At 45.3% G+C, this 15,274-nt stretch overlaps 1 pseudogene; it reads right to left on the reverse strand.

Annotated features, from left to right (window-relative positions):
• Positions 1-3,535: 3,535 nt before the first annotated feature.
• LOC105308325 lies at positions 3,536-5,121 on the reverse strand (annotated as a pseudogene).
• Positions 5,122-15,274: the final 10,153 nt, after the last annotated feature.

The raw sequence follows: 15,274 nt of genomic DNA on the forward strand, positions 1-15,274 counted from the left end.
AAATCTTCCAGACCCAAAACCCTCAGAACCAGCCCCACTTTGGGCAAAAGAAGCATAAGCCTAGGTTCAGGTGGAGAAAGAGCTATAGATGATCATCTTAAACTAGCCCAGCTTTCCTTCAGGCCCAAAGAGCACCTTGCTGTGTGTTTCAGGAGCAGACTTTCTTCCTCAGGTACAGAGAGGGAGGCTGGGAGTGGGGGTTGACTGAGGCCCTACAGCTTCCAAAGTCTAGGATGGCCGTTTGGAGCCAGAGAGAAGTTGCAGCTTTTGCTTGTGCAGCTGCAGCGGCAGTGAAGAAAGCGGGAGGGCATCCTGAGGCAGGAAATGCCTATCAGTGTCATCCCCAGATGCTTCCTGCTTCCTCCTTCACGGATCTTGAGGCTCCTCTGTATCCGCACCAACATCTCTCCCCTGTCCCAAGTTCTGGCAGGCAGCTGTGCGCGCCCTCAGGGTTCACATCATAGGTCCACTGAGGAGCTCTCAGCTCCCCATTGTTCTCTGGGTTTCTTCAACATTCCTTTGGCTCATGAGGGGAAATGCCTGAAGCTAGCCTCCCATCCCCTCAGAGATGTTTGGCCGAATAGTCACCAGCACTCCTAGCCCCTCAAGGGACACTGCTTGAGAGTGCCTGGCTAGGCTGGCAACACAAGTACACCTGCTAGAGGCCAAAGATCAATCAGAGGGGCTAACTAGGACTCTTTCATGGGCTCACCCTAAAGGCCCCAGAAGGACATCTTTCCTCTCTCTCTCCTGAGCATATACACACAGTTACCCTACATTCACACACACACATAGCTACACTCCTATTTCCAATCTTATTTATTTCCATACAGTTTCGCATATAGCTTTATATGTATACTCCCATCCAATCCATTCTTCCAGGGAAGCTGTCAGGTGCGGCAGGGCCAGAAGCTACTTTTGCTGTGGGCATGGACTGAGACTCTTCCAGAAAACCTTCCCTGACAATAGATAAATCTTCCTGGGTGGAAGCTGTCCCCACCCATCCACCCCCAGCTACTATGTGTCAGGCCCATAGGCACTGGGAATACAGTACAGAACATACCAGAAAAAAAGCCCTGCTCTCCTGGAGTTTACATTCCAGTGTGTGCAGATGAGTATAATAGACAAGTAAAATGTATATTATGAGACATGGTGATAAGAGCTATGGATAAAAAATGAAGGATGAAAGAGGAAAAGCGAGTATGGAGAGGGTTTGCAATTTTAAATGTGGTGAGTGGGGAAGGCTTGACTGAAAAAGTGACATGTAACTAAATACTGAAGGATGTGAAGGAGTAGACCATGCTGGTATCCAGGAGAAGAACGTTCCAGAACAAGAGAGTAGCAAATGCAAAGACCATGTGGCAGGAATGTGCCTGGAATAAGCAAGAAATAACAAGGAGGCCAATATATTTGTAATGGAGGACTTAAAGGAGAAGCAGTAGTAGGTGAGCCTGGAGATGTTGTAGAAGCCAGATCTTATAAGGGCTTTATTTGCCATTGTAATGAGGGAGATGGGAGCTCCCAGATTGTTCTGAGCAAAGGCCTGATGTGACCTGATTTATATCGTAAAGGATTATTTCAGCTGCTGTATTGATAATAGTCTGTGGTGTGGGGATAAGGGCAGACACAGGGATACCAGTTAGGAGCCTCTTGAAATCATCCAGGTAAAAGGTAATGGTATCTTAGGCCACAGTGGTAATGGTGAATGTGATGAGACATGGGCAGAATCTAGATATACTCTGAATATAGAGTCAACAGAATTTGCTGATACATTTGATGGTGGGGCGGGAGGCGGATGAGTGTGGATGTGAAAGAAAGAAGAATCAAAAAGTTTCTACCTGAGCCACTTTGGATTTGGCATTTATTGCCATTTACTGCAGGGAGGAAAGAATCAGGTATTTACTCAGTGGCAGGGACAGGGGACTGCAGAGAACCAGACACTGAGTTATGGCTATATTAAGCTTGAGATGACTATCTGACATCCAAATGGAAACGTGAATGGGCAGTTGGGTACATGAGTCTAGAGCTCAGGAGAGAGACCTGTTTTTATGCTTTTACGTTGCATTATGTCTATAAATAATTTCTAAGACTGCTGTATGAGTGTTTAAATTTTATATAAATGATACTATGTACATATCTTTTTGTAACTTGTTTTTTTGGGGTTTTTTTTTGCTCAATGCTAGGTTTTTTGATATTTATCATGCTGAAATGTATAGTTCTTTTAATTTGACTCTATAGCATTTCATTGTGTAATTATGCCCCAATTTTTGTGTCCATTTCCCTATTAATAAATTTAGGTTGTTTGAATTTGTGGATGCATTTTCTGCTTCCGCGGAGTGCGATGCAATGCTTCCTGGTGCTAGGCACACAGATAATAAGTGATTATTTCTGCTCGCCTCCACCTGTATGTCTGGGATCATTAATTCCCAGGCTATAGGGAACAAACCATATCTATTGAGTTCATTGTGTCTTATTCATAAAGCTGGGCCCAACCAGTTTTCTCCCTGGCGATATTTGGTTAGCCGCATAGCCCAAATGGCTGGAAAATAACAGCAATGATTTGCACTTTTCGAGTTATCCCAAACCTTAACAGCTTAAAACAATGAGCATTTATCTGGTGGTTTGTGTGGATGAGAAATGGGGTGTGGACCCTCTATCTCGGGATTTTTCTCAGGCTGCACTCAAGGTGTCATCCCAGGCTGCAAGCATCTCACGACTCAAGTAGGGGAAGATCTCTTCCAGTTCATTCAAGAGGCTGTTGGCAGGGACCTTCAGGAGCTAACTGGCTGTTGGACTGACAGCCTCATTCCTTGCCAGCTCTCAGTCACCTGCATTTCCTTGACATGTGGAACTCTCCATAGGGCAGCTCACAACATAGCAACCAGCTTCCAAAGCACAAATTGAAAGATGGTGAGAGAATGTGAGAAAGATGAGAGTCACAGTCTTACAACCTAATCTTGGAAATGACAGCCTATCACCTTTGCAGTATTCTATTTGTGTGAAGCAAGTCACTGTGTCCAGCCCACGCATTAGGAGAAGGATTAGCCAAGAGTGAGAATACCAGTAGACGGGGATCATGAGGATCATCATAGAGGCTGCCTACCACAGAAACTAAAGAACTTAGGTGGGTATAAGATCAATGGGATCAAATGCCTGCAAAGACATCAAAGAGGATGGAGGATGAGGAGGGGTAGAGGGTGAAAGCTAGAGAGCAGGAGTAGGAAGATGGGCGATGGGCTGAGAAAATGAAGGTATCTGGCAGAGACCATTTGTCTCAGATCTTTGGCGATGAAAGTAAAGTGTATGTCAGTGAAGAGACATGTCAGTGGAGAGATAGGGAAACTTCAAGCACATTTAACCCATTTCCCATTCAGAAAAGAAAAGTGGTAATTTATTTTTACATAAACACGCTCTTTGAAGCTGAAGCAAATCTGACTGGTTTTCAATGTGAAAATAAAATATAAAAACTGTTCTTGTAGTTATTTCTGAACAGAACTTGTCTCTAATCCTAATGTAACAGAAATGTATATGCTGATCAATATTTAACCTTTTTTTTGTGTGTGTGGTAAATTTAAAAGTATAGAAAGACACAAAGAGGAATATCACGTTCCACACAAAAATATAGCATTTCTCTCTGGACCTTCTTGCCATCTTTGTCATTGCGCAAGCTGCAAACTTTGCAGTGACCAGTTGGATTCTGTTTCCCTGATGTTGGTGGTATGCTCTTGGGGAAATATCTTCCAGACAGGCAAAAAGGTGTGACATCATCAGAGCACAAAGACATTGCTGCCCTGGCTTGTAATGCTTTTCCAGCATTCTTTCAATCAACGTCAGTCTGAAATTCACATGGCTGATCGTGTGCTCAGGATTGTCCTTCTTGAACAGGATGTAGGCATTCAGCACTGTAATGTTTAGAAGGTGGCGAAAGAATTTCTTACACCGAAATTTATGCTTTTTGCTCTCAGTTGGGTAAGAAGTGAGTGTCTGATCAGGCAAGTCCACTGCTCCCATATTCTCATTATAATCCACAATGACACATGGCTTCTTTCCATTTCTGTTGTTTACTTTGATCACAATATCATTGTAGAATGTTGACAACATTGTCACCTCCTTCTTATCACACCATTTCAGTGCCATGAGTTCACCATAGAATTTGACTACAGTTCTTCCCTTTGCAATCCTTTTTTCAGATCATTTTCTATTTGTTTTCTGTTCAAATGAGCTATCCCAACTGCATCAGTCATGTTTTGATGTAATTCTCTGAAAGGCATGGGAGATGTATAAAGGTTATCGAGGAAGACACAATATCCTTGGCTAAGAAGGTCGCTGACTAAGACAAGAACAATGCATGACGATTTCAGACCATCAGCTGAATCTTTCAAATTCATACGGAGCTCTGTGTGAACAAGTTCATTCCACATATAATTAGATTGGCTTTCACAAAATACACATAATTTGAGACCAAATCGTGCTTATTTTGTCGGGATGTACTACTGCTTCATAGTTACTGCCCCTTGAACAGCATCAGTGATTCTTCGACTGCAGTGTTTCCATTTGGAGTACATACAGTTGAAAACTTATTTACAAAAAAGTCGAACACAGGTTTGATCTTCTGCAATAAAATCTGGGCCTTTGATTGACCAGCAGATATAGAAGAAACATCTCCAGCTCAGGATTCTGCACAATACTTCACAATAACATTACTGCAAAAAGAGACTTTCAGTTCGTCATTGTCAGTGTCTTTCCATTTATCCATTTCAGACCAGGTGGCTTTAAAGCCAACAAAGCGGCTTGGGCATTCATTTCACTGGCAATTTTTGAAACTAATTCCTCAGTAAAGAACAGTTCAAAATACTGCAGTGGGTCAGTGGTATCCCTGACATCAACTTTTCTGCCAGATTTGCTGGTAAATTTATACCTTTGTTATAGAATCATAACACAAGTTGACCATTTCAAAGTATGACCTAAGCCAGCTGATGTAGGACTATTTCCATCAGATTCCAAATTGGATGGAGGCCGGATCATATAGTCTTCTGAAGCACTATCCAAAAAATAATCAGAATCGTCTATTTTGAAAAAATCAGACTCATCAAATGAAATTTCAGTTAACAACTGTTTGAGAACGAAGTTAACATCACATGTAGGAATGCTGTTTTCTAGGATTTGACGTTTTCAGCAATCGAGAATTACTGTATTTTGTAAATGGAAATACCACTACTAGAAACAGAATGCTGTAAATAGAATGATGTCGTTTGTTTCTAAAGACTATCGATATACTAGAGTGATATGAAAATAATAACAAAAGTGAGATATTTCGTGGCAAACTTTGGAGGTAAGATTAGGACTATGATCTGTGAGTTATCTTGGGTAAATGCTGCAGCTTTAAATGCCGCTGGCGATTATTCTTGGGGTAAATGAGAAATGGGTTAAAGACCAAGGGGAAGGAGCCAGTGTGAAGCCAGACCCCTAAGACAGAAGGAAGGGCATCCTGCCATCTACTGCTGAATATTTGTATAGCACACTGTAGGTTAAAGGCACTTTTACAAATATATTCTTATTTAATTCTCATGCAAACTCAGTGAGGTTGGAAGAGCAGATTATAGCATCGTCCCATTTACAGATGAAGAAACAGGTGCAGAGATGGAAAGTGGCTTTCCCAAGGTCATATAGCAAATATCTAAACCGGGACTGGAATTCAGTATCCCGTACCCCAGCATTTCAAGTCCAGTGCTGGTGCTTCACTAAGCCCCAACACTTTCATCATGCTTTTCCACTGCTCAGGAACCAACCTGATTCCATTGTGCCTGTGAAGTTGAGGATCTCTCCTCACCCCCAGGGGACTGGAAGAAGGATTTCCTCTTCTAGCCACTCAGTGTCACTGGCTCTGCAGGCAGCTGACAAGCCCAGTGAGAGTTTCATTCTAGGCTTGGAAGGCCGCAGTGAGATCTAGACAGTTGCTTTTATCAAGCCTCGCCAACGCCTGTCTTCCCCTTTCAGTTGTAGCTTGGCTCACTTTGGGTAATATTTAGAAACTCACTGGGGAGATGACGATGTCCCTCCTGTGAATCCCTGCCTCAGGCCCCACCTCATCTGCCACCATGGGCTTAGCCCTTCCCTAGGAGACCTAGAGCACCTTGAGACTCTGGGTAGCTGTATCTCTCCTGGCAGACAGGCAACCCAAACCCTGTTCTTTGTGAGCTCCAGGACACACACAAGTTACCCCGACCCTGAGACAAGGAGCCAGTGACAACTCGCAGATCACCTGAGCTACAAGGGTTCTCAGAGACCTTCCGGAGCCTCATTTTTCAGATAAGGAAATTGAAGTACAGAAGAGAGACAGGTTTGGTGCAAGATCACAGAGCTAATGACTGGCCAAGGAAGAGAGCCATAGTTTGAAGGAGACTCAATACTAAGAAATGACTTGTATAGCTAAGGCAGGAGTTCTAAGCAGAGTGTAAAGGAGTTGCTTCAAGCCCATTCAAGCCTGTCCCTGCAGTCACGGAGCTCACTGTCTAGAGAGTGAGAACAACTAGCAAACAGTCACTCTGTGGTGTGATGGGGCCAATAGGGAGACAGTGAGAGGGCTATGGGGGTACCGAAGAGGTATCAAATCTAAGTCTAATCCAAACCCAAGCTAGTGCTCCAGAGACTATTTCCCAAAGAACTTGACACTTGTAGCTGGGATCTTCTTTGATTCTCATCACAGCCCAGTTTCCAGAGAGGGAAACTGAGGCTCAGAGACGTTAAGGGACTTGCCAAGGAACACACCGTCAAATGAGTCACAGAGCTGGGACCCAGAGTCAATGTTATGACTCCTGGTCCAGTGTACTCTCCACTGCAGCAAGAGCAAATGCAAACAAGCATCCAGTGATGGAATGGAATAGAGGAAAGGTGTGAGGTAGGCAGGGTTGGAAGGAAAATGATCTTATAGGAGAGATGGAGTCCAAAGGAGGGTACAGGTATCTAGGGGGAAGGGTGGAACCTGTGAGAGCTCAGTGCCCTTCAAGGCCCAATGAAGTCCCGGGAAAGTTTCTGGCAGCAGCCCCCACACTCGGCAGTTCCTGGGGCAGCCAAAGAAGGGCTATACCCACCAGGCCCACCAACAGGTGAGGCAACTTTGCCTTCTGCTGCCCCAGACCTTCCACTTAACAGACTTGGTGTTCATGACACCTGCCCGAGTTTCTGTGGCAACTGGGAATCACCTCCCCCATTCCAGCTCACAAGATGTTCTGCCTGTTGTGGTCAGCAGCTGTGTGAGGTTGTGAAGAAATAATACATGCCCAGCCTTCAAGATTGAATATACCCTGCAGTCACCCTGGAAGAGGCAGAGTTAGATATGGATATTAGTTGTGGGGGGTGAGGTGTCTTTAATGTTTGAATGCATCCATCTACCTCAGCTCAATGTCACCAGAGATAGGCCATGGGTCAGCATTCATCCAAGAATCCTCTCTGGGGCTAGTCCAGAGGTATCCCTGCTGAAGAGATGCTGAATGTTTAATGGACTCGGGCTTCAGTCAACCCCTGAAGCTTCTGGTTTCTCATCTGCTAAATCAAGATAATCATGCCTATCTAAGTAGCTTGTTATAAAGAAAAAAAAGATGAAATCTAGCACAGACAGCATGTTCTAGCGAAATGTCTAACACATAGTAAGTGCTCAAAAATGTCAATCTGGAAACTCCATTCTAAACATTTTTGCCTGCCTGCACAATGGAACCTTCTCTCCTCTCCAGATCCTTATTATAACAGAAGTCCCAGCTGTCTTTCAGAATTCGAAGACCCCAAGTTTGAGGTCACCCAGAAGTTTATAACACTCTGGTTTATTGGTAGTAGCTCTACCAACATGAAAGTCCTGGAGTTTAGTCCTGGTTGTACTAATAACTGTCTATGAGACCTTGGGAAAGTTATCTGCCCTCTGGTTCCCAGTTAGCCTCTCCATATGGACCATGAGGGACTTGGCTAGGCCAGAGGTTTTGCCAGATTACGTTCCACAGAAGCCTAGGTGCTTTGGGGGACACTGTGGTGGGGAGAGGGATAACACTGAATGGGTGAGGCTCTGGGTCTCTAATCCTCCTTCAATGGACATCATATGTGCCACAGATTTAAAAGTAGTTTGAAAACTTTGGCCCCATGCTCCTGGCTTTGCTAGTGGAAGATGGTTCCTTGGCTGCTTCCTCAGCCCCAGAGTGCATGAGCCTCATGACCTAGGAGCAGCCACAGCAAAAGATGTCCCTGACCAGAAATGTGCCCAAACTCCATTTTCTCCCATGTCAAGCAGCCTGAGCCCTCTTTCTGCCCCAGCCCTTCTACCTGACAGTCCCAACTACTCAAACACAGGCTGTTTCAGCCAAACACCTCAAGGAGCAATATAGTGAGAAAGCCTGGGACAGAAAGGGGACCTCAGAGGAGGAACAAGCCCTGGCTGGCTCTTCTTCTACAGAGGCAATGGCAGGGGCCACGCTTCCAGGACACTGGACCAGTGGCCCACCTTCCAGGGCATTCTTGCTGAGTGTGGAGAGTAGGTAATCTGTATTTGGGACAAAGCCTATCCAGTGCTTGAGTGTTGTTGCCATGGAGACTCAGAAACGTGTTATTAACATATTTTCAACTCAGTGGCCTTGTGTGTGGTCCCATCTTGTGCAATCTTAGCAGTAGCACACCATCACCCTGGCAACCCATTAGCCTAGTGTTGTTACCATGGAAACCCCAGCAAGGTCGATCAGCCTGGGAACTTCCCTGAAGAGATGTGTGCTGGGGGATCTGCCCAAGGCAGTGCCCATTGGCCTCCCAATGGATAGTGTGACCTACTCCTTGGACACTCAAGGTAATTTAGGATCTTTTCTAGAGTGAACTCAGTCAGTGTGACAGGAAGGAATCAGGCCCTGTAGAGTGGCAAAGCTATGCTTTGTTACCATGGAAGTGCTGCTTTTAAGGATCGTAAAGCATGATGCAAAATATTAACTCCTCCAAGAGAATGAAGTTGCCAGGTAAAAGAGGCTGTGAGCCTGCCCTTCATTCACTTGTCCATCAATTCATTCGGTCATTCATTCAGCATTTATTGAGGGCCTATTAATACAATGAGTTCATACACAATGCACTAGGCTGTAACTATGGGATCACCTGCTCACTCACTCTCCTCAGTTGAAAGAGAAATAGTGAGGTGGGAGGAACCATCTTACTTCCTGTTTCAATCTCCATTTGAGGAGAAAGTGTTAGCATGCTAAAGGGAATAGGATCAGGGAGTCTGTGTGTCAGGGGAAAGCAAGGGGACAATGTTTGCTTTCTATAGTCTCCTGTTTTCAGCCTACCCCCTGCTTGGGTCTTCAGGGAATCAGAATTTTTGTGTGGTCTGAATAACCAAAGCTTTGGCCAGACATATGAGAAGATTCTAGCAGTCACTGCTGTGTGAAGTCAAAACAAGCTACTCTAGGAAATAATGAACTCCCCATCATTGACGGTATGCACACAGAGACCAAAAAACCTGCTCAATGCAAATCGTATAGAGATCATAGTGCACAATGACTAAAAGCACAGATTCTAGAGCCAGACTGCCAGGCTTCAAATCTTGGCCCAATGGACTAGCTGTGTGACTTTTGGCAATTTAAGTTTATTGAGTTTTGGTTTTCTTGTCTGTAAAATGGGGGTGATAAGAGTTTCTACTTCATGAGGTTATTGTGAGTATTAAATGAGTATATGAAAAGCACTTAGAATATTATCTAGCATATAATAAGTGCTCAATAAATATTAGCTTGCATTATCTAATGATGGCTCAACCCTGGGCTTCTGTATGACTGTTAGTTATGTCTTCCTGAACACTCTGGGGATGTAAAAAGGATTCTGGCAAGGGCAAGACTGTCCTGCTGGAGAGCTTGCTGATGGGAGCATCTTAGAGCTTTGCACTCATCCCTTGCATGCTTCCAGCAATAGTTTCCTTTTCAGAGTGTTTTCTAATTCAGTGTCTCAATTGAGCTTCAAGACAATGCAAGAGGTACAATGATCACCCCCATGTTATAGATAAAGGAAGTGAAGCTCAAAGGGGAAAAGTGACACAGCTACCAAGTGGCAGAAGTGAGATGAAAGTTTCCCCTCTATCACACTACCTCACAGTCTTCAGGGTCAGCTTATGCGTAGAACAGCAATTGGAAGGGGCAAGTACTTCAGTGAGCAGAAGAGGAGCCCTTCCCTGCAGTGACCTGTGGAAAGCAGCTCTCTGCTCTTCGCATTTTTCCAAGGAGCAGCTGAGCCCAAAGGCTAGGGAACAGAAGAGGGTCTTTCCTAGAAATGCTTTGGGTGTGACTGGTATGCCCCGCCCATGGGCAAAGGACAAGGCTAGGCCTGCTCTTGAGCACGTACTTTAACCTTGACTTGAATTCACCAGCATTCCCATCCCTCTGAACTTACTCAGAAAGCTAAGCTTTAGGGGAAAGTTCAAGGGAGTCATTAGACTCCATTCTGACTTTTCTGCTCCCAACTTAATGGCTCAAATATTTATCTGATGGCTAATGGCCTGGACAAAGAATTTTGCTTGCTGAGACTAGTAAGGTAGACTAGTGTCTTCATGTCATTTGAAGAGGTGATGAAGAAGGGCTGTTAAAAAAAAAAACAAACAACTTTCTGTTAGGCTTGAGAACATGAATAATACCCCAACTCATACTCTTCCGAAGCTCCAGGTTAGAATATATATATTACCTGGGAGTGTGGGAGATGAACAGGGGTGACATTGAAAATCTTTAATGACCAGCATGGTGTGGGCACCAACTAATCAGAATGTTTGCTGGCCAGAAACACCCAGGAAGGGGCTACTAACACACAGAGGAAAGGAGCAGCCCTGGATTGAGCCTCAGCTGTGAAAGGAAAATTCCTTTAGGCCTCTGCCATGAGAAAATGCAGAAATCAGATTTTCTCAAGACTAGTGGAATAAAGAAGTGCTCTTTGGAAGTCAGACAACTTGGGACCATCTTGTATGGACACAGACAGAGCCTAGCCTGGACTCAGAGAACCAGTTGCTTCCCTTTGCAGCCACAAGCTAGAGAACATCACACTAGGGACCCTTGGGTGGCATCTTCTCTCCCTCCCCCACCCACATACTATGCACAAGCACTTAGTATGCACACTTAATACAATGGAAATACACATACTCGCCTAGTCAGTGTTCACACATACAGAGCCCATCTATATCCATGACCTGTAGACACACCCTCACCCCATCTCAATTCATGCATGAGACATACTCTCACACCCACAAAATCATTCACGGACTCAGAATCCCTCAAATGAAACAACTAAAAGAGTCTATTTTGACTAACTCCAATCGATGGCCCTCCACACACATCCTGGTCTTTGCTCTTCCTCACACCTGTAGAATAAGACACATGAGGTGATTTTAGGAGCTTCCCTTCAGTGGTCCAGTCCTAGGCTTAGCACAGGCAGTAAGAAGTCCCTGCAGTTCCCAGGCTCTGCCAGCAGAGGACAGCCTCTCACACCACTCTGAATTTCACCCAAAGCCTGAAAGGCCTGGAGGAGAAGGGAAGGCAGAGTGCAAGGAAAGTGGAACTTCTAAGAAGATTTCAAAGTACCTGACCAGCTTGGCTGGCCTAGGGGCACCCAGCCACCCACTCCTGTGGAAGCGGGAGGCTCAGCCCCAGTCTGCCAGCTGGTGAAATCGATAGACTATTGGGCAGGTTATCAGGAGAGGATGTCTTAGTTACCATAGAGAGCCCTGCTCTAGTTCTGCCTAGTCAAGGGAGAGCCTGGAAGGGAATCAGCCAGCACATAGGAGTTGAACGGAATCTCTCATTCTGCAAGTCACAGCCCTCTGGGGCCTGCTTCCTGTCTGTGAAGTGGGTTTAAATCATATCTGCTCCCTATCTCTTTAGTGCTTAGACTCAAGCCCTATGCTCCCTCTGCCAGGACTTTCCTTTTCCTGCTTAAAATCTACTCACCTTGAGGTCTCAGCTCCCACTTAAGAAAGCTTCTCTGACCCACTTCACAGACAGGAAGCAGGCCCCAGAGGGCTGTGACTTGCAGAATGAGAGATTCCGTTCAACTCCTATGTGCTGGCTGATTCCCTTCCAGGCTCTCCCTTGACTAGGCAGAACTAGAGCAGGGCTCTCTATGGTAACTAAGACATCCTCTCCTGATAACCGCCTGGTAAACTAGGTCTTGGGCTCTCTCTATAATAAACTTCCTAGAGCCCAGTCAGACATTGCTTTGTGATTTTGGAATAACATCTGGTTTCTCTCACATGGTTGTAAGGAATACATAGTAGCACACAGTAGGCACTCAGTACGCATTTCTTGAATGTTTAGAAATGAATTTCTATAGCCTTTTGCAGATGACAAAGGACTTTCACATGAAAACTGGACACCCTTTGTGGTAGGCATTTTTCTCCCTTTTTCATACATGCATCCAAACATTTTAACTGCAGAAACCACTTATGTCTCACTACAAGTCTGTGAGGAAGCTAGGGATTATTATTTCCATTTTGGAAACAATAAAACTGAGGCCCAGAAAGGTGAAGTGAGCAATTCAGGCTTGGTACTTGGAGGAGTCAGGATTTTTTTGTCTCCAGATCCTGTGCTGAAAGGTATGATCATTAGATTCCTCTGTCATCACTGTGGGCATTGTCACCTCCATCGTGGTTATAAGAAAGTGTATGCTGGCGAGCACATAGAATTGCAGGGAGACGAGCCTGGGATCCCATCCAGGCATCACCTGCTAGTGATATTCAGGATTGGAGGAGCATCACTGACAGCTTTATGAGGGGTGGGGTAGCCCTAGCTGGCACTTGGAGGACTGGGAGTGTTGACAAAGAGCTCAGAGCTCCAGTGATCAGGTTCTTGTCTTATGCCTACAGAAAGAATTCAGGGCATGACAAGACAGACAGCAAGCTGGAAAGTGCAAGGTTTATTAAAGTGAAAGTACACACTCAAGAGGGTAATGCGGGTGAGAGAGAGAGAGAGAGAGAGAGAGAGAGAGAGAGAGAGAGAGAGAGAGAGAGAGAGAGAGAGAGAGAGAGTGTATTTGTCATGGGAGAATGAATCAATTATGGGCTTTTGTTCTTCTTGGGGTCAAGGCCCAGAAATGTGATACTGATGTAGCCTGTTGTCTCCTCCCAGTAGGCTGGGAGCTTGGTTTCTCACTCTTTCTTTCTTATATAATGTTCCTGAAACTGTTGTGCCATCAAGTGCTTGATGGAAGCCTCAGTATTTGTAATGCAGATGCGATTACAATGATATTATAATTAGCCAAAGGTCAGGCCTTACCCAAAGATGGCATCTAAGCTGGATAAGACCGGTTTTTATCTCTCCTCACCTAGGCTAAAACAGGAGGAGCTCTAAGGAAAGAAAAAATTTCTGGAGCCATATCCTGGAGGAGGGGGTTGTGTCCCTGCGCTATCTATCCTGTCTCAGGAGAATTTGGGGAGGCGGAGAGCCAGGGAAGGGAAGTCTGGGGAGACCAGAAGAACTAGAGGATACAGGAAATGGGTTTTGGGTGACTTAGGTTGAGATCTTCCCAGCTTCTGCTTCCTGAAAGCTATTCACTTCCTTAAACCTCTCCTGGGGCCAGGAAAGCTAAAAAGAGGGCACTGTGGCAGCCACAGGCATAAAGGGCTATCGCACACTTACCACACACCTTTCTCTTGAGCATTCCATAGGCAAGGCATGGAGCAAGACTTCCCCACTGTTTTTCACGTGGTATCCTATCCAGGGTAGGTGTTTTTTAGCTGATCGTCCAGGGAATTATTTTGAATCAGTCCTTAAGTAGGGGCAAGCTAAGTGGGATTTTCTTATGCTTGGTTTCTGAAAATGTTAGCATAGATTGAGGAGAGGTGGAGCTACTTTTGAAACTTCACAAGGCATGAGACCTGAAATTTGACAGTCAATTTGGGGGCGGGAATGAGGATAGAGAAGGTTGTGGAGCTGAACTGTGGGGTAGCCCAGAGTCGCCTTAGAGTGGGGAAGGAAGGGAATCTCATTGGATTCCCGGGGAAAGCAGCATCTGAGATCTTTGGGGGGATAGAGGTGGAAGAGGCTGAGCAGTGAGCCCTTTTTCCTGAGACCCCACCCCATTCTATCCCTGTGGTATCTCTCCCCTCCCTGCTTTATCTTCCCTTATCTTAACACTTCCCTCACATCTGAAGAGTTGGGAGTTCCTGAAGGAGGTGAGAGGAACTCTAGACTGTGAGAAAGTTTGGGAGCCTAGATTCAGGGGGATGAAACCTCATAATGATACCAAGGTCACCAGCCCCTATCCCCACACTTGCTAGGAAGAGAGTCAGAGACACAAGCATTTCTGCTGTCTTGAGACTGAGGGTGCCAGAATGATGTTCTCCCCACAGCCAAGAGGTGACCGCAGCCCTTGAGTGACTGCTTGGCATTTCAACAGTGCTTTCATCTTCCTTTAAAGCAATGTCACTTTGGTCCTCTCATTTCATTTTCACATACTGCAGAAGATCCTCAGATGAACTTAGCCTCTCTATGCCTCAGTTTTCTCAGCTACAAAATGGAGTTATGATGGGGACTGAGGAAGTCAGGACAGGCAATGTGCTTGGAACAGTGGTTAGCACATAGAAAGTGCTCCCTACAAGTTTGCTAGTATCATCTAGCTATGTCCCTTTAAGTTGCCATTTAACCTTTCTGAATTCCACTTCCTTCATCTATAAAAATGAATGAGCTCAGAGGACTAAATGACTTCCCAGGCCCTTGCCAGCTCTAATCTTCAAGGATGCAATATGTCTGAGGTAGGGAGAGCAAAGAATGTTGTCCTATGAAAATAGGTGGGGGGACTGGGACCCCTCAAAAGATGAACTGGCCTGCTGAGGGTCACACAGCCAGTTACAGGCCAAGATGAGTTTAGGATCCAGAGTGCTAAACTTCTAGTTTCAGGCCACTCAGCTGGCTCACAAGTAGCCTACCAGTTCTTTAACACCTAGGAAATATCAGAAAACATTTGGTTTGCACAATGGTGGAAGTACTAAATGGAGATTCCAGCAGCCTTTGGGGCTAAGGGAAGCTTGTGCAGATGCACATATCCTGGCCTTCCTCACTGGCCAAGGTCCCCATTTTCTGCCATATGCCTATTTCTTCTCCCAGAGCACTGATTCCCTCTGGAGGGTGGCCTGAAGCATCCTCACTGTTTGCTGGGACCCCAACAAAGCCATAATCATGAGCAGATACTTCACATACACATACACACACACGCGCGCACGCACGCGCACGCACGCGCGCACACACACACACACACACACACACACACATCGGACTTTCAAAGTAGC

The sequence above is a fragment of the Pteropus vampyrus genome, unplaced genomic scaffold, assembly GCF_000151845.1.
Source record: "Pteropus vampyrus isolate Shadow unplaced genomic scaffold, Pvam_2.0 Scaffold566, whole genome shotgun sequence".
Taxonomy (NCBI): Eukaryota; Metazoa; Chordata; class Mammalia; order Chiroptera; family Pteropodidae; genus Pteropus; species Pteropus vampyrus.